Source organism: Bacillus rossius, chromosome 8, assembly GCF_032445375.1.
Source record: "Bacillus rossius redtenbacheri isolate Brsri chromosome 8, Brsri_v3, whole genome shotgun sequence".
In the NCBI taxonomy this organism is placed as follows: Eukaryota; Metazoa; Arthropoda; class Insecta; order Phasmatodea; family Bacillidae; genus Bacillus; species Bacillus rossius.
In genome coordinates this window covers 41,399,555-41,424,165 of record NC_086336.1, presented here as the reverse complement: position 1 = coordinate 41,424,165, position 24,611 = coordinate 41,399,555, and the positions used below count along the sequence as shown (strand labels likewise).

The following is a 24,611-nucleotide window of genomic DNA, read 5'->3' as shown; positions in this document are numbered from 1 at the left end:
CAGCTGTATTGTTGATTTTGTTTCAAATGTGGAAGGTTTTCGACGAACACAGTCCGGGATCCAGGCGAATGAGTTCCCACGAGAGCGACGCATGCGCGTAGATTCCTCCTTTCGCCTTCGTCGTAAAGCGCTCACACGATGTTCCTGCTACATCTTCCTAACCATCTCCTCGGCCGCGCGGCGCGCCTTTGTCCGTCGCGGGCCAGAAATCCGCGGCGGCGCGGCCGAGATTAACGACTGTATTTCAGACCGGCTGGCACACAATCCCACCCCACCCTTCTCCACCTTCCACCACCTCCTTACCCCTTCCTTACCCCTTCACGCTCTCTTTCCCTTTTCTCTGCAACGAAATGAAGATGACTTACAGCTGCTAGTCGCGGCGATCCACAGCCGTTTCTTTCTTTTGTTTTTTTCTTCTTGGCGGGGTGGGGTGGTGGGGGTCGTTTCAGATGCACATGACCTTTGAATATATATACTGTATAGAAGTCGCGAGTGGATAGGATTTACTCTACGTTTTTCAGAAGCGTATGATGAGCAGCTTGGGAACTTCACCGCTGCAGTGCGCTGCCGTAACGCCCTGTATCGTCTTAGTTGTTATTTACACGTTAGAGCGCAGCCCTGTCGCCCGCTGTCATTCTCCGCACCCCCCTTCTATCATTCACTGCAGCTCAAGTTCGTTCAACATGAGGGGGAAGGGGTGTTTGAAGAGTTCGACACTTGTCCGCTAGGGACCACCACAAGTCGATGCCCTAGAGATGGTGGCGATTGCGGCGGTGAATTAACCAACTACCTCAAAACCGTATTAGAAATTTTAACCTGGGCTGGCGACTTCTATACAGTATATATATATTCAAAGACATGACTGAGTCTCGGTTCGACCGACAAAACCTCGACTGCAAGGTCCATCGCGACGAAACAAGTTGGAAAATTTCCACATGCGACTTACGGTCTAAAGTTATTGGTTTGAAGTCAGACCCGAACATTTTTTTATTGTAAATAATAGAGAAAGTATTTAAGATGGGACATTGAACGTTTGGATTATATCTAACTGGACGCAGTTCTATGGCCACCACAAACTTTGTCACTGTCGCAATATTATTTCGTAGAAATAATAGATGGTAACTCTTCTATTTTTCACAATGATGTGTTACCGCCCCCAATTTTTCAATGAAATAATTACGCGATAGCGTCAAAATTGGCGGTGATTGTAGAACTTCATTCAATTGAACATAATCAAGATGCTCAGTGTTCCATCATAAACAGTTTCTCTAATATTTAAAATAAAAATTTTGTTACGCTTCATCTTCAGGGACGAACCCAGCCTTGGGAAGCACTTTAGACCATAACATATTTTGTCCTGATGAACCTCTGCAGCCGAGTTTTGCCGGTCGAATCCAGTTTTTTTTTTTTTAAATTTTAAATTCATTTATTTCAGCAGTAAAATACATAGTTACAAAAGAACACAACAGCCAAGAAAATAGCACGCTCCAGCTGACTCAGCTCTTTCGTGCTCAAAAATAAATACATGATACAATAGAAACAACATAAAAGTACATGAAATATCATCATTAACAAATTCCAGGAAAAGTATTTTAAAAATACCAGATCACAGCAAGTAAATAGTGAACAGTAATGAATTAAAAACGACCCGAATCCAGACTCATCCTGTGTGTGTGTGTGTGTATATATATACATAACCCCTATTCCCCCCCCCCCTTCGACAAAGGGCTGCGTGTTGCGCGCGTAGCGACATTTAAAATAAAAATCTCCCAACCCGCGGGTGGTCGTAAAAACTCGTAATGCACACGGCGGTTAATGCCTTTAAAGAAAACATGCCGAGGAATACTTGAGATCGCTTTAAAGTACTTTAAACAAAAACAGGCATACACTGCAATGTGTAAAGAGAGAGAGAGAGAGAGAGAGAGAGAGAGAGAGAGAGAGAGGACGAGTCAAAGGGGAAAACAATGCTGTTCCAAAATTTCTAACGCGTGTCGGTGAGGTATAACAACCTCTCAAATTAAAATTTTCTTTTTCGTGTCCGAGAACGAAACAACCAGATCGTCACTTTGAAGGCGGCCAGCTCTGAACTGAGGTGTCTTATTTTTTTATCAGCAGTCAAATATGTTGTTAGTAACTTAGGTTTATAACCTGATCATGCCCAGCTTATTTAACACAAATTAATTAAATATTATTTTACAATATCTGATATATTGTCATGAGAATTCATACTAATACATTTTTTTTTCCAAACGCTGCATCCACTTTGTACCTATGAAAAACTCATACAAAAAAGCAGTTTCTTTTAAAATCTATCGTTTGCATTTTCTGATTACGTTCAAGCTCGTCAGAAAAGATGATGAAGCGGTTCTAAAACTCATCTCATAAGTTTGCCTCTGTATACTGTCACATCATATCGAGAATCAACATGAATAATTTTCATCGAGTATCTGGCGTTTACCCGCGCTTTTCGCATCGTGAAGAGGATTCATTAAGTATGCTTTAATGATGTTTTGCATATTTTATATGTAATATTAACATCAGAAAGTGAATAAATCAACATTGTTAATAGCCGTTGCCAGGAGACGAATAAAGCATTAACAATAGTAATTGATTGGTGATGAAAAAAAGCATCAAAATTTCAATAGCGAAATTTCATCAAGAAGCGCATTTGAGGGATGTGGGTAAGGGGAATAGTAATGTTTTCCGAAATCTTACGTTAACCCTGCCTTGCTTCTTGTTTCGAAGGTCAAGTGCGCGTGAGTTTCATCAAGCTCGGAATAAAATTGTAGATTTGTTCAACAACAACAAAAAAAAAAATCTGCTTCACATACCAACGCATGGTGAGTCTGAATTCGACTCAGCTGCAAGTAGGTCGTGACAAAATAAGTTGAAAACCACTGTATGACATTTAAAAGTTTTAAACATTAAAAAATGTATTTTGAAAATCCCACTGCAATATTATAATACAAAAACAATAAATACAAGTCTAAATAAGCGACCAATCATTTTGTAGGCCAAATACATATCTTCTCTAGATAAATGTTTAGTTTTTTGTTTTATACACAACTCAGATTTTATTTTGGTATTGAAGTCTAAATAGTTCACTTGAGAATTCAAATTACTACAAAGCTGGTATAGTTACGTGTTTGAAGTTGGAGCTGAAGAAAATTTGTTTTGTAAATAATAAAAGTATTTAAGATGGAACGCTGAGCGTATGGATTGCGTTGAATTGAACGTAGTTCTACAACCCCAGCGAATTTTATTTGTGTCACACAATAATTTCTACGAAATTTCCCGTAATCGCTCCGTGGCAAATACCATGGAGCGGGCCCGTGCAGTCGGCCATTACCTCAGGTTTCTCGAGTCGTTTCCTTTGCGCGTTAGTGGTTCTTATGTTAACTGGGCGTGAAATGCAACGAGAAAAAACACAAATAATTAGGCTGTCTTATGAAAGATAACCATCCCCACTCTTTGGACTAATTCATTTAATAGCTCCTGGCAAAAACAATTAAGTCACGAAAATTCAATTTTGCGTTTTTTTTTTTCATCCTGTGGTGAACCCTGACGGGCATGTATAGAACCATCCGTTAAAGCAAATGAAAAAAAATAATAATAATTTTTAAGAAACGGTTTTCTTAAATATGGTGCGTTCAGCGCAAACAACCATGGTCCATTGTATTTGAGCAAAAACAACTATTGTCCTCAATTTTTTTCAAACAAAAATAACAATTCCCCTTAGTATTGGTAAATTTTCTATCTATAAGTATGTTGAATATCGTGTACCTACATGTTGACAAACCGTTTCTATGACAGCTATACTGTTTACTTGTTGGTTTTTTGAACTGCTTTCCTGTATTGAAAATCAATCAATAAAAATATATATTTTAATTTTTGTACACTACGACGAATTTGTTTTGGGCAAAACAGAAACCAAGAAACAGAACCAAGAAAGTTTCAAGCCTAGTTGTGTAACTATATGTGCATGTTAATGTTGATTTAAACATCAAAGAATAGTAAGAAAGTGTTATTTGTGTTACAGTACCTACATGTTTCAAAACATTGAGATACAAATAAGCTTCTTCAGAAAAATTTTCATTTTTGGACTATGGTTTTATTTGCCATAAGCACTACCACAGCAGCGTTTACTGATGTCCCGATACTGTCGACATGTTCTGATGACCTTACGGTAACTGTTGTTCAAATAGGAGTTAGGCGTGTTTTTAAACAGTGGCGAGTTGTTCAAGTAATTAATATATTCTTGAACACCACAGCTTAAAACACAACATTATAAAATAATTAAAAAAAATTATATCCGGTGAAGGCGAAATGTATACAACAATAACCTAAAATTTAATTAATTTTTAATAGAAGAGCAAAATGTTCAGTCCTGCTCAAATTCATGGACTCGTGCCTTAACGAGAGGTTGAAATAAGACTGTTTCCGTCTGGGGACATTTTAATCTTACGAAATAAAGGAAAAAGGAAGGGGTGTTCGTTGTTGCCAAGATGCAGTGGTTTAATTATTTCTGCTTTGTGGATGTCATCTTGTGCACCGTTGTGCGAGACGGAGTCGTGTTTACTCGCGTAATTTCTTCAGCTCATGTCGTGGGAGGTTTAGCTAATAATACCTCCAAGAGACATTCGTTTCTAGCAACCACGCCGCTCATAAATGTTACACTTTTCATGGAATAAAAATTTTTCTGTATTTTTTACAAAAGATTTTTTTTTAGAAACAAGTTGCCAAGAAATAGTTTGTAATACTTAAAAAAAAATATATCGCAACTTTGTACAACACATGGCTATGGTTATTTTTGCATATTTTTAATCAATATGTTTTTTTCGGAATAATACTGAGTATTTGTTACGAAAATTAACTCATAAATTTATATTTAATTTGATTTTTGATTGAAGCATATTTTTTAACCATGGAAAAGATAATCGAATATATATATATATATATATATATATATATATATATATATATATATACACACATACATATTAGTTGGATTTTGTTTTGTATTATTATGCTTATTTATGTGCGCATTTAATACTGGAAAACCATTTAGGGAACGGTTTACAAATAGCTTTAACTATTCGAGGTACAGGGACAACACAAAACATAGATTCCCGGTTTAGCATCCGGACCCAGTATTACCGCAAAAACTTTATGCAAATTTACAAATTTTCAATCATCTGTAATTTTGCATGATTATTTCTGTTCCATTTGCAAAATATTACAGTATTGCTTATAAAGACCTCTGGGGTGTTATTATTTCTCTTCTGATTTATTGTTTGAATTAATAGAAACAAAAGATTTAGATAGATAACTGATTCATACTTTTGGTTAGTCGAAAATATGTAGATATCTCCTGGTAGGTAGGTAGGACAAAAATGCTATCGTGAAAAAATTTCTAGACTAGCTGTGTGATAAAACTTCGTAGTATTGTCTGTTTAGTGGTTTGTTGGGTTTATTTTAGGTATATATTCTACTGTCAGCATACCAATCATACATTGTAAAATATTTCTTTACCTTTACAAGGAAAATCCTTGGAAGCTCACTCGCAAAATAATACCTCTTGTAAAACTTCAAGGTAGAGTTTTGTTGAATTACAAACGTTACAAAGCTCTCTGTCTTGTAGTTTTTCTCAAGTGACATTGTAGGTAACTGAGTTTCCAAGGGTTTTCATAGTATCTATACAAAAGAAAATTAAAATTAAAGCGTTGCCATCCAATTCAGAAGCAAACGCGCTCCGAACTGACAGGCCGAAATGGACAATAACTTCTCTTGAAAATTAGAAAGAAACAATCGTTAGCGCGGGCGTACCTTATTGCAGTCTAGTGTTCCATCATATTTTTGAAGTGAAAACTTCTTTAGCCGCGTTGAGCGATTTTTGGTAGGGGCAAAACTTAATGGGTTCGCGTCACCGACATGCTAGTGACGTGTTGCGCCAGACTGGTGACGCACAACTGCCTGTGTACATGTATACGCATATATACACTAATACATTGTATATACCCGACTGTATCATGAGCGTGTTGGACTCTTTTTGGGATGGGTAAAATCTTGTGAGTTCGCGTCACCGACATGCTGTAGTAGCAGTAAGTGAAGTTAAATCGACCCCGTTGAGCGATTTTCTTTTGTTTATTTATTTACGTAGTGCATTTTGATTGTGTGTGGATTTAATTTCATAGTTTTTATTTTTATTTTTCAAGGATAAAACTTCATTTATTCTAATTTTAAAGTTATTATTGGTAGGGGTAAAACTTATGGGTTCGCGTCACCGATATGCTGGTGATATAATACCGAAATCATTTTCTTAAGTACATTTTACGTAGAAATGATGTCATATTACGCATTTAAAAACAAAGTTTTAAGTTTTCACTCGTCGAAAGTCCCAATTATTGCATGTTCGTTTTTTTTTTTTCGTGAAAAAAAATATATAATGCCCCTAGTTATCAGAGAACGTCTTACGTCATAAATAGATTTACTCCCGCGCATAACTTTAATACCTAAACCCCGGGATGAAGGCGTGAGAAACTGACGAAGGTCCAGTTTGAACCGCACGTCGCTCCTCTCTGGAAATTGGTTAAATTATCGCGGCGAAGGATTGATAGCGCACTTGTGTAAGAGCGACACTGATTAGTGTGTCCGGACTCTTGGAGGGGGGGGGGGGGGGGGAAGGCGCTCGGTATGAAAATTACCCCGACATCCTCCCATCATGCGGTAATGGTCGTTCGTGGTGTTGGCTGGCTAAGAATGGAGAGGGGAGGGGGTGGCGGTAGGCGTGGTTTGTGAAGGAGGAAAGGAAGGAATAGACGAAGGAATAAAGCGGAAACGAAACCAGTATTGATGACCGGCGGCGTGGATTAAAATATGCGGCGTCCGGTCCCAGCTTCAGACGGGCTTGCGACGGAAGAGTTCACTGCGACTCGGCGAGGGGGTGTTGGCATATATGCACTGAGCTGTACTGGAGATTTCACGTTGATTTGCAAAAAAAAAAAACCACGACACTGTACAAAATTCGTGAACTGTATTTAAACAAAGATGAAAAACCAATCCTTTTTGAACATGTACTTTTCGCGAGAAAAAAAACTCTGACCGTTCTTTGGACTTCAATAACGTATGCCTATGCTAGCGATTGTGAACTGCAAAAGGGGCCATTGCTCCATTGGTCAGGACCATTCAAAAATCGTTTGCTACCGCACTGGATGACCATTATTGGTGTGTCGATAGTATACATATACCGGACTGAATCCCAGCCAGTCACGAAACACAGAAAATACTACCACGTTTTAACACACAATTGTCTGGCCCTACTTATAAGGTTATTTCGTGAAAACCCTTACAATAACGCCAAAAGAAAAATGCGGCGAAGTGTTTTCTTACAGTACGAGGTCAGTTAGGCTAATTAAGTGAATACATAAGCAATCTAGCTTTAACGTGGAACAGATCTTACAATCTTGGATTTTTCCATATTTTTTGCTATTATTCTAATTTTGGACTATTTATTCCAATTTTTGGCATGCCAAGGCATAAATCATATCTCCCAGACCTTTTACGCCTTGATGCAACCACATAGATACTAACAGGCTGTAGTACCTATGTAATCACACCAGTTCACAAGTAATGACATCAAAAAGTATCCAAAGTTAAATCATATGCCATTTCAAGCAAAAAACAAGAACAGAAGCTTTGTTGCAAGCGGTATAAAAATAATTGAAATTTCAAAACCATGAGGCCTAATCCCCCTTAAATTCAACACCAGTGGGTGCCTCATATGTCTTAGCATAATTATTATATTTTTCAAAACCAGAAAATGAATTTACGGCTGCGGGTCTTGTGGTAACAATTATGGTCTTCGTTGGTGGCGAAAACCCGCGAACCCTACCCTCACCCTTATGTCGTCATTCTCTGCCAACGTTTGAGCTGAAATTTCGCGTTTGCAGGCAGGGATATTCGTCGTAAGATTATCTCGATTGTACGGATATACAGGAACGCACAATAGCTCCGGACACAGTTGTGTGCCTTGTTTCAGTTTGCCCGCTTCGTATGTGGCGGAGGAACTTCATACGTAAGGAATGTGGTCGCGAACGGCTAGAGACGCTAAAAAGTTTTTTTTTTTCCAAATTGAACAGAATTGTTAATGCAAAAATTACAGATATTTGTAAAAAAAATTGCACATGTACATGAAAACAACTGTTTCACTACAAAATTGTGTTCCCCGTTATAGCGGAGTTCGGATTCTCACCCGGGCATTTATGCTTCGTGTTATCCTAGCATTGCCAAAAGTTAAATTTAGTTGTAAAACGTTTCCTCGATATTTTTTCCGGTGTCAACTGTGCACATAATTAGCATAATACAACAAAATAAAGTCAATTTATGGAATATTTTGTTATCTTTACCGTGTTTTAAAATAATTATGCTTGAACTAAACACCAATAAAAAAATATAAAATCATGTGCCAATTTTCGTACTAATACCCATTATTATCTCGAAAAACGTATATTATATATGCAAAAATAATCTTAACCATGTGTTGTACAAAGTTACAATATATTTCGTGTAGTATTAAAACTATTTATTGGCAACTGGTTTCCAAAGGAGGAACCTTTTTTAAAAGTAAAGAAAATTCTTTTCTGTGTTTCATGTCATTTGCACTGGGGCAGTACATTTAAACACGGAAAACCATAATCACGATGGATGTACAGCAGAATGTCTACAGGTCACAAAAGTCACACAGAAGTCATGCAAAAAAAAAAAAAAACTAAACTGAAGGTCTGGCCACGAAAATTTTATCGAAATAAACAGTAACTGTGCCGGGAAGTCCCGCAATTTATATTTCCGGTAGCTCTTTGCTATCTTAAATTTTGTTGCTTTGTTGCCTATATTCAGTTTAAAGTTGCACAGTAAACTTAAATAGTTGGGGTCCGCTTAGATGAATTCAGCACAACGGTTAGCTTCATATTGTTTAATTTTTTCTAATTGCATGAGGAGGTACGAAACATTGTGATTCATAATTATTGCAACTTTGACTCGGCTACATACTTCACATGTGCGACGTTCAAATTATTATTTGTTTCGGAATACTGATATCTGCAAAATTCTTGACTTACACCGCTATGTTCATGAGCACCTTATATGTATATATGACGATCCTGTAATATTTAACATTAGTAAAAAAAAAAATGTCTTGAAATAAGTCCATAAATTCTGTTCACTGGGTATTTGAATATACACTAAATGTAATGGGATTCGAACCTTGTTGCTGCCTGAATTTGAGTCCAAAGTTTATCCGTTGCTCCACCTCGCTCGTAACGTATGGGAAGGGACGCAAAAGGGTGTGAAGAGTGGGAGGGAGGGAGGGAGGGGAGGTTGTTGAATTTTACCAGCTCCGGAGTCTCTCCCTCAAACACCCGTTGTTGACAGCCGCCGTGGTAAACGATCGCTGCCCACCCCCCTCTAACTCCTATGGCTGAGGGGCTGGGTGGCCTATGACCGATGCTTGCGAATACCTCTCCCCCCCCCCTACCCCCGCAACATCACTTTCCCAACCCCTCGCCATCCAGCCGACAATTCAGCCAACCCCCAGGGGCTCAATTGGGCCTGGCCGGGCGACACGTCACGATTCCAGCCCGTATTGAAAATAGACTGCTCGTTCGGGGGCCGGTCATAAACATGGACGATCCCCTACTCTGTCTACTCTTCTCCCTCCACCACCAACACACACACATCACCGCCTCCCTCACATCGGCGGGGACGCCTGCCCGCGACGCGTAGCTCGCCACTTTTAAGTTGATAGTGCTGCCCGTTCCCAATTATGCACAGTCACACATATGTATGTGCTTGTCTGTATTTTTTTTATATACATATGCACAATTTTTTCATCCCAGCTTGATGAAATTCGGACATATTTGACCTTCGAAATTAGAGAAAGTCTACTCGATATTCCGGAAAGAACACCCATTTACCCCTTTCCCAACCCCAACTTGAAGCTGAATTTTTGGTATACTACCACGTGATGAAAAATTTTTACGCACTTGACGTTGAATATAAGATCTAAGTTATTTTTTGCATATTCGGAGTCTCCACGGACAGACGAAAAATATTGCGCAACTTAAATCTCTGACGTCTGGGTCGAGGTATTTTTGTTTATTAAGGGGCCCGCCTCGTCAGGGGTGTATGTGTGTTAGTGAGGCGGGATGATAAGCGCGACGCTCGAAGGTATTTCTAGCGCGGTATCGCCTCTAAGCTCAAGGCTCTGAACTGGCGCGCAGTCTTCTCGTCGTCAATTGATAACTGTGAAATTTTTTGCGGTGACCGTATTTTTATATTACGGGGAAATGAAGATAAAGGTGTAATGCAAGCCCCTTAAGTGCTTTCAAGAATCTGTACCACTTGTTTTACACCTAAAAATTACTCTGAAAACATGCGTTTCAGCCATTTTAACTCTTCTAGAAATACAGTTTCAAAACATGATACAAAATTAAAAGTACTTTTCGGGCCTCAGCGAACTCTTAAATGCTTTTCTTAAATATACCCCACTCAGATATCTTGAGTAGTTTTGAAATCGCGTTGTTTTTCCTGAAGCTCTGCACACCGTCTGTGTGACCAGGTAGGCGGAGCCCTTAAGGCTCTGTCTCGCGCGCCGAGTTCGACAGCTCATTTAATGGTCATTGCTATTAATTAGGGATTGTCCTGTCAAATCGTCTCCGATAGCTTTAATGAATTTTCCATCCAGCTAACAAAAGGTCAGGCAATTTATCGTAAATACACTGTAATTATTTTTTTTTTGGAAATGGAACAGAAATATTTATATAAAATTACAGATATTTGTAAATTTGGTACATTTACATGGAAACAACTGTATCGCTAAGAAATAGTGCTTGCAGTTATAATGGGTTCGGATTCTTACCCGGGCATTTATGCCTTGTGTTGTTCAAGCACCGCCAATAGTTTAAATTATTTGTAAACGGTTCACCGAATAGTTTTCCAGATTAACTGCGCACATAATAAGCACAATACATAAACAATAAATTCAAATTGTTGAATATTCGATTATATTTTCAATGGTTTAAAATAATTATACCTGAATTAAACACGAGTCAAAATATAACATTATGCGCCAATTCTCGAAAGAAATAATCAGCATTATCTCTAAAAAGGTAATTCACATATGCAAAAATATCCATAGCCATATGTTGTATAAATTTACAATATCTTTCTTTTAGTATGCCAAACAATTTCTAGGCAACTGGTTTTCAAAAGCATTCTTGGTAAAAGTACAAAATGTTTTTTGTTCTGTTTTTACCTTTATTTAATCAATTTAGTCAATATATTTTAAGGAAATTTGAGAAGAAACACAATATGAAATAGTGCATCGTGATAAATGTACAGGGAGGGAAAAAAAACCTAGAATACTAGCAATTACAAGAAAATGAAATAACATTCTTTGCATTTGTAGTTCTGTCAAAAAATATCTCATCATATTTTTACTGAGTATATTTCATAAATTGGGTGTAAAAATTCGCTTTGTTAATAATAGTAAGAAATCCTTGCGTAACTGTTTGCATCTATTATTTATTAGGGGCATGCATTTTTTACGAAATAAATCTGACGATCATTAGTAGAGACCTGAAAAATTCGCGGGTTCATTTCGTATTATGCTAAAATGCAAATAATTATACCTTAGTGCGTCTTCTGCCATTGGTTCACTGTTAATCTTGAGGATTGAGGGCCAATTAGAGACCCACGCTCAAAGAAGTGTCGAATAACAGGTTACCCAGTCGAGACGACTGACAAGTCAGCAGCCAATGTACAGTTGGCATTTGCCCGAGTGTGTAGAGGATATTGGAGTCTATCCTGAAGTTCATTGAACCCGCGAATTTTTTCGGTCTCTAATCATTAGATTGCAATGAGTAATGAGTAGGGACAAGTTTATGTGGTGAATTGCGATGAAATATAAATAACATAACGCCGAAATACAAGTTTATGCACCATATAGAACCTAAATGCAAGTTATTTCATGGAATTAAATAGCATTTAACCAAAACTTAATTCATATCATAAAAATTCTTTTAAAGGTTGAAATTCATGGAATGTCCTGAATTTCCTGAGAAAAATAATTTGTAATAACGACTATGGATCAGAAAAATTAATTTAATTTGTTTTCTTGTACATCTCTTATTGAATCACTTTTAAACCATAAATGCTCGCTATTTAATTTTTTTATTGTTCTGGATGTATCGGTTTTAATTCAATTTATTACAAATTATTTTATCGTAAAATTGCACCTATAAATGTTACCACTATTTTGGTGGAGTGAGTATAAAAAACCCGATTTTATAAAAATAAAACAATATCGCCGAAATCCTCTGTTTTGAAAACGAAATTGGACTAAAAATAAAACCATAAAAATCTTGTCTCTAGCAATGAGGTATGCCCGCACCAACGGTTTCTTTTTGTGACTGGAAGCCATCTGCGAGTGAAGCCACTGCCTTATTCGGCCGGGTCATTCAGGGTACGTTTGCTTCCAAACATAATTACTGTGGTTCGCGTGCCCCGACAGTGGACGTGTTAAGAGTGACTCAACCAATCATGAAACACAGACCACGCTACAGTGATTTATAATGCAGCTATCTTCAAAATCTTTTCGCGAAAAATAATGTCCATTAAAACAATATTACACTTAGTAAATAACTGGTATCAGTATTATTGACAGAACAACAAATGAAATGGAGGTGTCGTGTTAAAATTTCATAAATAGTCCTTAAATAATAATATTGACGAGATAAAAAAAGGCTTGAATCGTCACTTGAAGCAAAGCAAATTGGGTATTCATCCTTATGATTAACCTGAAAAATTATTTCCCCCCCCCCCCCCTTAGATTTTATGAACCTGACTCTTCAAACGGCCCCAAGTGCCTTTGTTTCTGGCCAAGTTGAAGGCTACCCTTATAGCTTGTTAATTATGCACGCAAAGGAACCCTTAACAGCGTACCAAGGACCTAAGTCATATTGCACACATAAAGGCCTCACAGATACTGATTTTTTTTTCACGGTTAAGGGAGCTTGAAATAAAGTGTTGTTTAGCGATTTGTCATTCATTTTTTGGTCACATCGGAGATTTTTTACTTTTGTTGAGCCTTAAAGGAGCACAGACAGTAACGGACACAGGATAATGTTGAACGTATCTCGCTCTACCTAATAGTCTAGAAGAGTCAGAAGACATTAAAGAGTCAAATACTTGTAGAATAATGTCTATAACTAAAAAAAAAAAAGAATTTTTTACGCCTTTCTTTGTCAAGTTTTGTTAGAAAATATTTATTCCAGTAAGAAGTGATTATATGAGGTGATTATATTAAAATAAAGCTAACAGTTAATTAAGTTACGTTGTTTAGTTCTTCAGATAGTGTAATCGGTTCCAATTACCGTTTTTTTGGATTAATCACGGAAATTTTGCTTATTTGCTAGTCTTCAACACACTTAATTTATATCGGAAGCATTTCTTACCTCACAGTCTCTGATCGACGTATTAGGCTATACTTGCTCAACAGTTGATTGTGTAGATGAAAACTTGTCAGTAGTGTTACAGAACGCTCGTGATTCATTTAACGATAACTACAATGCAATTATGTATACATATATATGTATATATATACACACACAAAAGTACATAGAGACAGTCACAAAAAAATGACAACGCAAACATAAAATATGATAAAACAAACACACGACAAAGACAAAAAAAAATAAAGTCCAAAACAAAACAATTCTAATCGTTCTGTAAATTATCTTGGAGGAAAATCTTTCTCGAGTAATTTTGGCACTCAAATTTGTGCGAGTGTTTTTTTAAAGCTACGAGACATTATACTCTAAGGAAGAATAGGTATAATGGTAACATTCAGGTTTCTATCGAGGCCAGATTTATTCAAAGTGATCTAAGCATAGACACGAGAAACAATGCCTATTCCGATGTCTATTTGGAATTGTGGCGTACAGGAAGAAGCATGCATACGTGTTCATTTAACCACGAACAAACAATGCTTAGTGAATGAGCCTTGGAGAAGTTTAAGTATTGTTATTTTTTTTTTTACAATACTTGAGCCTTTTTATTTTTCTTTTTTGTATTACAAATTAAGCTCCAACGTGCGTTATCGTAGATGCCCGTCGACGCGCACAATTTTTTTTTTGCCGTGTACGCTAGAGGATTAGCGCGTGTGACGTCACTACAGACACGCTCACACACACACACACACACACACGGACAGACAGACAATCATACTAAGTGCCCGCGAGGGAGATGCAGACAACTAGGCTCTCATTTGGATAATTATTCTCCACAGAATTGTTTTATCATTTCAGCGGACATTTTCCGGGTCGATGGACTACCCGGCCCCTGGGTGTTGGAGGGGGGGGGGGGGAGGGTGGCGGGAAGGGTTGCGATCCCCTAAAGGAAAAGGACGGCCCAGGGGGTGTGGAGGGGGGGTCGGAATACATTTGCACGATGAAGTGACATGGAATAATTAACAAGGCGTGGGACTCGAACCGTGGACTCTGCCAACCCGCCGCGCGATCATCCAACAGGCTCGGATGATGGAAGGGGGGGGGGGGAGGGAGTTGGAGATGGGAGATATGTTTATATGGCATCACGTGACCTACGGCTCGCGTCGTTTGTCCGTTAGTCTCCTCGGAGAGCGCGATTGTTCGACGACCCTTAAGGGCTTCAGGGCGTTCCGCGGCTGTAACTAATACATTATGGGATTAACCAGGGGCGCAACAACTATTTTTCCAAAAGGAGGGGGGGGGGGCAGTATACCTTTTTTTATAAACAATCGTCGATCCCCCTTATTGAAGCGGGGGGTATTGTATTTCAAGGTGGAAAATGGTGGTATTTAAGCTGTTTTATTATCTAAAAATTGATTACACAGCACTTTATTTGCCCCCGTTTGCCCCCACTTCAAGGTTTCAGAGGGGGGGCAAAATAACCTTCCCCCCCCCTTCCCCCTGTTGTTGCGCCCCTGGGATTAACATTTACTGACGTTACAACTTTTGTAGTCTGGGTGTCGCGTAGCGTTTCTCAAACGTTGACAGATCTCACCCGCAACGCAGCACATGATGTTTGTTCACGAATGCTGGAAAGCACATTGAAATTGTTTACAAACACGGTTGACAGAAAAAAAAATTATAAATAGAAAAATGATACCTAGTAGACCACCGGGACTATTCTCGAGAACTGTCGTTCCTTGGACCGTCCAAAGCTTGGATTGCAGTACACGGCTTTACGACGCGCGCTGTTGCCAGATCTCTAGCGCTTTTCGAAGAAAATACTTCTTTGGAATTCTTTAAAATTCCAAACAGTAATTTATATTGTTTTATGCGGTCACGATTATAAATTGCTTCTTTTTAATTCAAACAAGAAATAATTCAAACACATCGACTGATTCGAATTCATATAAAAATTATGTCAACTTAATAACGAAATTAATAATATCACATCCCTTCAATTTCAAATATGTATTATACTTGGCAACAGCGCGCTCAGAATAATGACAGCGCTTACGGCAATCGGTGCGTGTTACAAAGAGAGAGCAATCACCCATATACTTCCACACTGCAACGTAGTAGTGGGACGCTCTATAGATACAGCTATATGTAGATGAGTTACGTGACGCAGACTATAAGCGCGTGTTAAAAATGATCCACGGGGGGAAAGCTGTTCGCTAATAATCTGGCCCCCAGGATTTTAAAAACTGCCAGTTCATCATGTAGGTATCGGTAGAGCTGCAAATAATCATCAATATTGGTGATCCCGTCAACTGCTTTGAAAACTGCACGACGCATATAGCATACCGAAGGTTTTACCACATCATTTCTGACGTGAGCGAGCACAGAAAAAAAATTATGTACTTTTACTAAAATAAATATTCCTTTAGAAACCAGTTGCCAATACATAGTTTGTAATGCTACAAGAATGATATTGTAGCGTTGTACAACACATGGCTATGGTAACTTTTACATATATGAATAAAATAATTTTTTTTCTAAATAATTTCCTATTAAAATTGCCGGCGAATTATTTTGTATTTTAATTGATGTTTTATTCAAGCATAGCATTATTAAAGCAAGGAAAAGATAATCGAATATTCCACAATTTGACTTAATTTAGTTTTACCATGCTTATTAATATGCGCAGTTGATACTGGATAGCTATCCAGAGAACGGTTTACTAATAACTTTTAACTATTAGAGGTACTGGCAGGGCCGGAACTAGGAGATTTGTTAGGGGTGGCAAAGCTTAATTTGCCGCCCCCTCCTTACCAACATTATAAAATACCTTTTTTCGTAAGAAACTGTGGTTTGAAATGATACTATTCACTTATACATAACTGAGAACTTTTATTTATCAAGTACACTAATTGGAAAACTAATACAATTACATTTTTTATTATATTGAAATAGACTGTTATCAAACTATTGTTTATTGTTGGCACAACAGTGAAAATTAATGTCTACCAATAAGTTTATTAAGTACTAAAATTACATAAGGAACATGTGATTCTGAATTAAGTATAATATTGTATTGATAACCATACAAAGAAATTCAATTCAAAATTTAATTTTTCGAGCATGATTAGCTGCAAAAGTGTTAATAATATCATCAAAATTGATCAAAGCAGCTCGTTTGTGTTCAATAGATATAATACTTAGATTTGTTAATCTCTGCTGGCCCATCGTGCTTCTCAAATAGCTTTTAATAATTTTAAGTTTACTAAAACTTATTTCACCTGACGTTATTGTAACTGGAAGGTTGAGAAACATTCTCAGAACAGTAGTAATGTTAGGATATGCCTCCTCCAGTTTATTTTTGTAGATAAGTTTCAACATTGTTGATGCTGTAGCATCTTTTAATTCATAGTCTACTGTTAATGCATGGTGTTTAAAACTTTCAATTTCAAATACGAATTCTTCTTTGTTAATATCGGCACTCTAAGTGTTTCCTAATTCTGCTGCTTTGACTTTTAAATCTACTACTTCAATTTTATGAATTTGAACACCACTTAAAAATCCAAACTTATTGTTAATGTTCAATTCTAATTTCGGTGTCGCCGACAGCACATCGCTTTCTTTTTTCCTTTTCTCTTTGGCAGCTTTCCTGTACTCGGCTTCACTCAGCCGTTTTCTGCCGTCCATAATTTAGAGACTGATAAAAAAAAACGTAACCCAGCTTATAATGGACAAATGACTCAAAATTAATATATATTTTCCTAACACCTATAAATGGTAAATACTGAAACAACTTAATGTCACACTCGCAGGCACACACGTAAACAACATAATTGTAGCACTCGGCGAATTATGATGTCTGTTTAGTGGCAGCAGGAGCAGACAGCCCAAAAAGCCGCTAAACTGCGACAACAAACAAAAGAGCCTGCTCCGACGTCCCTCTGCGCATCAACAGCCTTCCCCCACAGCGCGGGGAAAGGAGGGGTGGTAAACCATACCGTCGCGCGAGAGTCCGTCTTACACGAGAACCAACGGCGTAACTAATGCATTTTATTTCATCATTTCACCACACTCTCAGCCACTTAATGACGTCCCAGTATTTTTAAATTTTTTTCAACATCCATTTGTCCACAGAATAGCTCGTCAGGGCGTATTTGTGTTAGTGAGGCGAGATGATAAGCAAGACTCTCACTGGTGTTACTAGCACGGTATCGCCTCTAAGCGCAAGGCTCTGAACTGGCACGCAGACTTCTCGTCGTACACAGGATAATTATGAAAATTGAGCGGAACCAATTAAAGGGCGGCTACATGTAGATAAAGGTGGAATGCAATATTTACCGGGCGTTTCAAGTCTAAAAACTGTACCGAAAACACGCATTTTAGCTGTTATCCTTATTATAAAAATACTGTTTCATAATGAAATACAGAAACAGAACTACAGGGGAATCCTAAATTCTTCAAAAAATTTCGCAAGTATTCCCTGCTACAGTAAAAAAACCGTCTTCTTACAAAGCCTTTTTCAACTTCTTTAATTTCGGAACGCATTTCCTTACAGTATAAAACTCGTGAATTTTTCTCTGCACAGCACCACATGTGAAATCGTCTACTTCGATTATTTTCATGTGCTCTATTTTCGTACCCATTGGTGTCGAAAAGGTAAATCTTGTTTAGCTCTTTGCCTTACCATCTGCTAGAATTCGTTTTACAGTTAAAATTGAGACACCTGTTGCAGCACTTGCTGTATACAATTTTAACAACTTTTTGGTTCGCTGAGATGTTTTGCATTATTTTATTGTAGACTATCTCTCGAGCTTGTTCCTACAGTGGCGAGCCAGATTTAATACACGATTTAAATCCCGATGGTTCGTGGTTCGTGTAACTAGGATTGCCAGACAGCCGAGCGCGATCGGTGTTATCAGCCAGAACCCCCTCCACTACTCGACGCTCTCGTCAAGTGATCACCCGCGCGACGGGTCCTTGAGATGCCAGCTCTCATCGCAGTGGTTTTACTCACTCCAGACCACGAATAATGGTAATACTTGTTTCTTAGAGTGAAGTAACGCATTTGAAGTACGAATATATTTACAAATTATGCATGATCAAGTTAAATAGAATTTCTTAATTTCTTGGCTAACTTATTGGTTGCGATATGTACACTTTCAAAACTTTTTTTAATGACTACTTACATTTTGTTTTAGTGAACCACTTTTCATATTTTGCCGCCCCCTGATATTTGCCACCCGGGGCACATGCCCCCCATGCCCCCCCTTAGTTCCGGCTCTGGGTACTGGGACGACACAAATCACAAATTCCCGGGTAAGAATCCGAACCCAGTATTCCTGTAACCAGTATTTTGTAGTGATAAAGTTGAATTCCTGTAAATGTTCAAATTTACAAGTAATTTTACATGAATATTTCTGTTCCATTTACAAAAAAAAAGTGTACAAAATTTCTCCCTTGATGTTACGTGTGCCACTACTAAAAAAATGTTTCACGTCTGTTGTTAATTACTGTTTAACATATATTATTAGTTTTAGATCACATTCTTTTGTGGCCAGATTCACTACCTTCGCCTTGGCCAGATTCACTACCGACGTTTCGGCACGCCTTGTTGTGACCATCTTCAAGGGCGATTAACATTTGAATCCTTGGTGTTATGTCACGATATTTGCATAGGGCCATTCGTAGTTAAACTGTGATTGGTCTCTGAGGGCGACCATGATTGGAGGAAGATCTGGCCAATTAGGATGAGTCCGGTTAATACATGCAACAGCCTAACTGTGGCCAATATCTGGATGGAATTTCTAATGCTTCTCTGTTAAGCTGTGCCTGTAGTTCGAAACATCTACTAGGTTTTGTGCTTGGTCAAAGTGGATTGTTGACCTATTTTGTATTAGAGGGATCTCGGTAGCAGTGTTCGCAACTTTGTTATAATTATATGTACGGGAGATTAGAACACCGTTGAAGATGGGTACCCAATAATTTTTTGACTCATAATTAATCAATTTGATAGGAAAGAAAACCACTGGTAAAATATTACCTCGGGGCTTCATTGTGACGTTAAAAAAATTCAAACGTAATTATTTTTCTACATTAAAATAATTAATTAATCTATTCTAAAACAACCTCAGTTAAATGCAGTGGCAGGCCACTTTTTATTGCATGTTTCGTTTTGTTTGGAAGAATTTTTTTTTTTTTGCGAAACAGGTCTATTTAAAGAAGTTATCTAATTACGCTACCATGCAGTGCAAATAAACAGTTTAATTTGTTCACGTAGACACAATTTATTAATTAACCAATTAAATGCGCGAATATTTATTCGCAGTTTGGTAATTAGTAGACTACCCATGAAAACTGTTTGTCTTCAGAATTGAAATAACATATTTATTTGTTTTAGGTTATAGGAGAAATCTAAATAATTGCCTTGAATTTAGGTCTACACATAATCGCGGTTCTGAATTTTAGGTCCACTTTAAGTAAACTTGAGGTCTACTTGATTTGTCAGTCATTAGCGTATTACAGTTTTTTTTTTTTTTTTTTTTTTTGCGAAACGAAATATATATCTCAAGGATATTACTACTGCACACAAATAATTCATAATTATACACTTGTGATAAAAGAGCTAATAAAGTACTCCACACCGAAAATACGATATTTTTGTAGTTGCCACAAAATGTTTTGTTGATATTCAACTAGCCAAGTATTCGCGGTGGCCAACAAAATTGACTGCACAGTGACTACAAAACTGTTAATAATTATTAGTGACGAAAAAAAAAAAACTACATCAGTAGGTGCTTTGCGTAGATGCTAGAAAATAGTTTCAACGCATCCGAGCGGACGTTTTCACGACCATTGAAACAATTTATTGTTGCGTCAAAACTACTAGAGATAGCAGCATCATCCCACAAAAAAAAAATAGAAAGGTTTTTCTAATATCCTCAAGTACTTTTTAAAGTTGAGATAATTTCTTGTTATGACCATCATAAAGTTTCATTTGGTACGTCCCCCGATGATCACAATAGTGACTGTATACGAGTTAATAGCGCCAGACGCGGGTCCGACACCTGGACGAAATCAACGATAAAGTGAGCTCTGCGCATGCGCGGATGGGACACACCAAAAGCCCGTTGCAAAAAAAAAAATAGTCTGATCGTGTCCTGCCGTGCAGTTGGGGATAAGGCCAGGGCGAAACAGGCGTGGCGCATCCATACTCCCCCTGAACCCTCTTAATTTTTGTAGTGTTGTGTTGTGTGTTGGGATGACGACGCTGACGGCGGACCGTGTTGTTGTTGTTGTTTGCAGAGGGCGCGGCGCGTAGCACGTTCCTGCAAGCTCGGCGCGCGCGCTGCTGGCCGGCGAGCTGCTGAACTCCCGACTGACACGTGAGTGAGCGCCTAACGCCCCTCTTCCACTCTCTCCCCTCTTCACTCTTCACTCTTCACTCTTCTCTCTTCACTCTTCTCTCTTCACTCTTCTCTCTTCTCTCTTCCCTCTTCCCTCTTCACTCTACCACCACTCTACCACTCTCTACCTGCGCCCTCTTCTAGCGAGCTGTTCTGCTCGCCGCCTGAGCGGCAGAATTCCGTCTCGTCCTTTGGACTTACGGCAGATTTTTGTTATGGTATCTACTTTTCCGCCTTTTTCGAAGAGGCCAGACGCAATACTGTCATTATGGTAGTCTTCCGATATGGTAGTCTTCCGTCGCCCCCGCTGACGTCCTCAGGGCTCGCACTTCGCGGAAGTTGGAGCTCGAGGCCATGTCTCACTCCTCACACCCTCCCTTCCCCCCTAAACCTTCCACACCGTCTGCCAACTGATGTCCGGGGGTCACGATTCACGAGGAGGGAAAAAAAAGTAGTCACTAGCGCAGCAGGGGGGCGCGGAAGACTACCATAATGAAATAATTCCGTATGACCTCTTCGAAAAAGGCAGAAAAGTACCATAACTGAAAACTGCCATAATTTTAAAGGAATAGGAGGAATTCTGCCATATTTTCTTATGGAATGAGTACAGCTGCTTTTCTCTCGAATTAGTGTGATGAATACATCCCTAGGTAGCGCTGTTTTTTTTTTTTTTTTTTTTTTTTGTAATTTGAGCAGAAATATCCATGTAAAACTAAAAGATGTTTGTTATTTTTTTTTTTAAATTTGCACGAGAAAAAAAAACATGTTACTACAAAAAAAAAAGAATTGTTCGCTGTGATACTGGGTTCGGAATCTTATCCTGTACCATAAATGGTCAAAAATTATTTGTAAACTGTTCCCTGAATAGCGTACATTTAATAAGCATAGTGAAACCGAATATTCGATGGTTAAATAAGCTTAAATAAGGTTAAGCTTGAATGAAGTATCCATTAAAATATAAAGTTACGCGTCGATTATTGTAAGAAATACCAAGTGTTGTCTCGATAAACGTATTTCATATATGAAAAAAATAAACATAGCCATGTGTTGTACAAAGTTAAAACGTATTTCTTGTAGTATCACAAACTATTTCTTTGCAGATGGTTTCCAAAGGAGTCTTTTGTAAAAGTATACAATTTTTTTTATGTGTACGCGTGTTAGACGTCATGCCAGCTTATTCAGTATCTCTAAATATACCATTTAGTCTGCATCAGAAGGAAGAGAGATAAAGCGTTCTTCATATTACAGAGAAACATCAAAGTGGTAGCTAACTAAATATCATCGAAGCCATGATTGTTCCAAAACAATTTTCTCGGCTAGTAATTTTTCAGTTAGTAAACCTGCTGATTTTGCGCATTACTTAAAAAAAACTAATATTACTTAAAAACCATTAGTTACATATTAAAAGAAATGTATAAGCCTTTTTTTTTTCTCAATTTGTTTGTTACTTGAACTATTTCTTCATCATGTTAAATTTCCGTTTGCATGGCACGCGTCCATATCATTACGCACCAAGGTTTCGCCCTCAACGCGTCTTAAGAGGCATAACTTGAAAATTAAAAAATATATATTATTTTATTTTAATTACAAAAAAGAGCGGGATTTTGCCAACCCCGCGGAAAACAGGGCGAAGGACGTCTGTCCCGGAACTCGACGTGGCTTCTTCAGGCAGAAAACTGCCAGAAAGACCAGACAAATACGAATGTACACTTAAGAGTACAAATGCTACGGATCAGGAGGATGAACATCTACACCCTGAACATGTGAAAAATTTTGAAAGGAAATGTCCTGTGAAAATTACGCTTGTTCAAAATATTGATCTCCCCATTTAAATAAACTAAAAAAAAAAAAAGTGGACTAGTCTTTCAGTACGCGCCAGTGATGTATAAACATCTAACGTCGGATTACGAACAAATCTATAATGCGCTGCCTGAATCGTAAACGAATTTTTTTTTGCCACCATCAAACGCAAATAGCAACTAGCAGCTCGGAACAACCGGAAAGAAAATCTTAACTATTAGAAATGGCTCCGATAAAACCCCGGCTTTTGACATGATTATCGACAAATAATTTTAATAAACTACTGCCCACCAGTATAAAATTTTCTAAACAGTTAATAATGTAAAGTTTCCGCACACGTTAGGAGTTATACTTCTTTGGCATGACTAAAATATTAACCTGAAACATTTTAAAACACACATTGTAACACTACATATATGTTTGAATATATTTTTTTGCTCAAACGACTGAAATCAACCTGTAAATTCTTCCTACAAACAAACCTTAACGAGATTTGAATCACGCTTTTTGAGTTTACCAAGCGCGCGCTCCACCACTTGTGCCCACTAAGCCACTTGAGAATTCAGAAGGACAATATGTATTTTAACATTGTAATACCAGTTTTCTAAGGTATTTTAAAACTTATGATTTTTTACTATGATTATTTTAGTTTACCAAAAATATTTCAGGGTAGTTTCACTATCATAAAGTTTAATTTGGCACACAAATACGTTTGGCATGTACCCTAATGTTTACGAAATAAGTATATATGGGTTTATGTTGCTACAGGTGGGTCCTATCCTCATAAACTTCCGTTCCATTTTAAGGAATTTACTCCTACCTAATGCCGTATACCGAGTGCTAAGATGTTTTTCACATGGGGGGGGGGGGGGGGGGAAATCTACAATGATGCATTTTAATTCAGTGGCTAATTTCCTCTGGTTTAGGTATTTCCGCTATTTATTTATTTATTTATACTGTGAATTCCGTCTACTGCAGCGTTGATTTTAAGTGATGGCCAATTATTTACCAGCTCCATGACAATAACTTTCTGTTTCTGCTATTTCAACAGAAGTGTCTGATATTTTTCTTAAAACCGTTTCGCTGATAAGATTCGCATATTAAGATTCATAGTTCATATTTAGAGACCTGAAAAATTTGGGGTTCATTTAGTGTTATGCTAAAATTCAAATAATTATACCTTAGTGCTGCTTCTGTCATTAGTTCACTGCTAATCTGGAGGACTGAGGGCAAATTAGAGACCCTCACTCATAGAAGTGTCGAATCACAGGCCACACAGTCGAGACGACTCACAAGTCAGCAGCCAATGAACATGAGGCCGGGCCCCATCCGAGTCCCAACTCCCACTGCAAGCACAAAATCCCTGTTACTTCCCACAAGGTAAATACTTGCCCAGATGGGGCCTAACCTGCATATTAAAAATTAAAAAAAAAAATCAACGTGAACATCAAAACCTATGCTGAAAAAATGTAAGGTGGCAAACACATTGACCGAACACATCAAATATATTTTCAAAGTTTATTGTTAATCTGTATATCTCACAAATAGTGCAAAAATAGTTAGATCTCATAAATATATCACAAATGTTTTATAATTGACTAGAGATATCTCATAAATAATACAAAAATAGTTAGATCTCATAAATAACAAATATTTTATACTTTACACACAATAAATATTCCTGACTTTGATACTTTTCTTTGGTTTCAAAACTCTAGGCTAGAAGAGCCAAAATTTATTACAAGGTACATTTAAATGCTAAATGACTTTAAACCAAAAATAAACAAAACCATTAATCAACTCGCAAGGAAAAGGTCTTTGGAGAGCTAAAAATTAATTATTGAAAGCAATATGGCCGCCAACAACAGCAAAATGCACAGGAGGTGCAACAAAATTTACCAAG

General features: G+C 37.7%; 1 protein-coding gene across 4 annotated transcripts in view; it reads left to right on the top strand.

The window, feature by feature from the left end:
- The window catches only part of LOC134534802 (LIM/homeobox protein Lhx2-like), an 818,703-nt gene that overhangs the window by 493,096 nt on the left and 300,996 nt on the right, over positions 1-24,611 (top strand). For all 4 annotated transcript variants that reach the window (XM_063373390.1, XM_063373391.1, XM_063373392.1 and 1 more), the window contains one exon: positions 20,808-20,887. The gene's annotated coding sequence lies outside the window, so the exon portion shown is untranslated. The remainder of the gene's footprint in view (positions 1-20,807; positions 20,888-24,611) is intronic.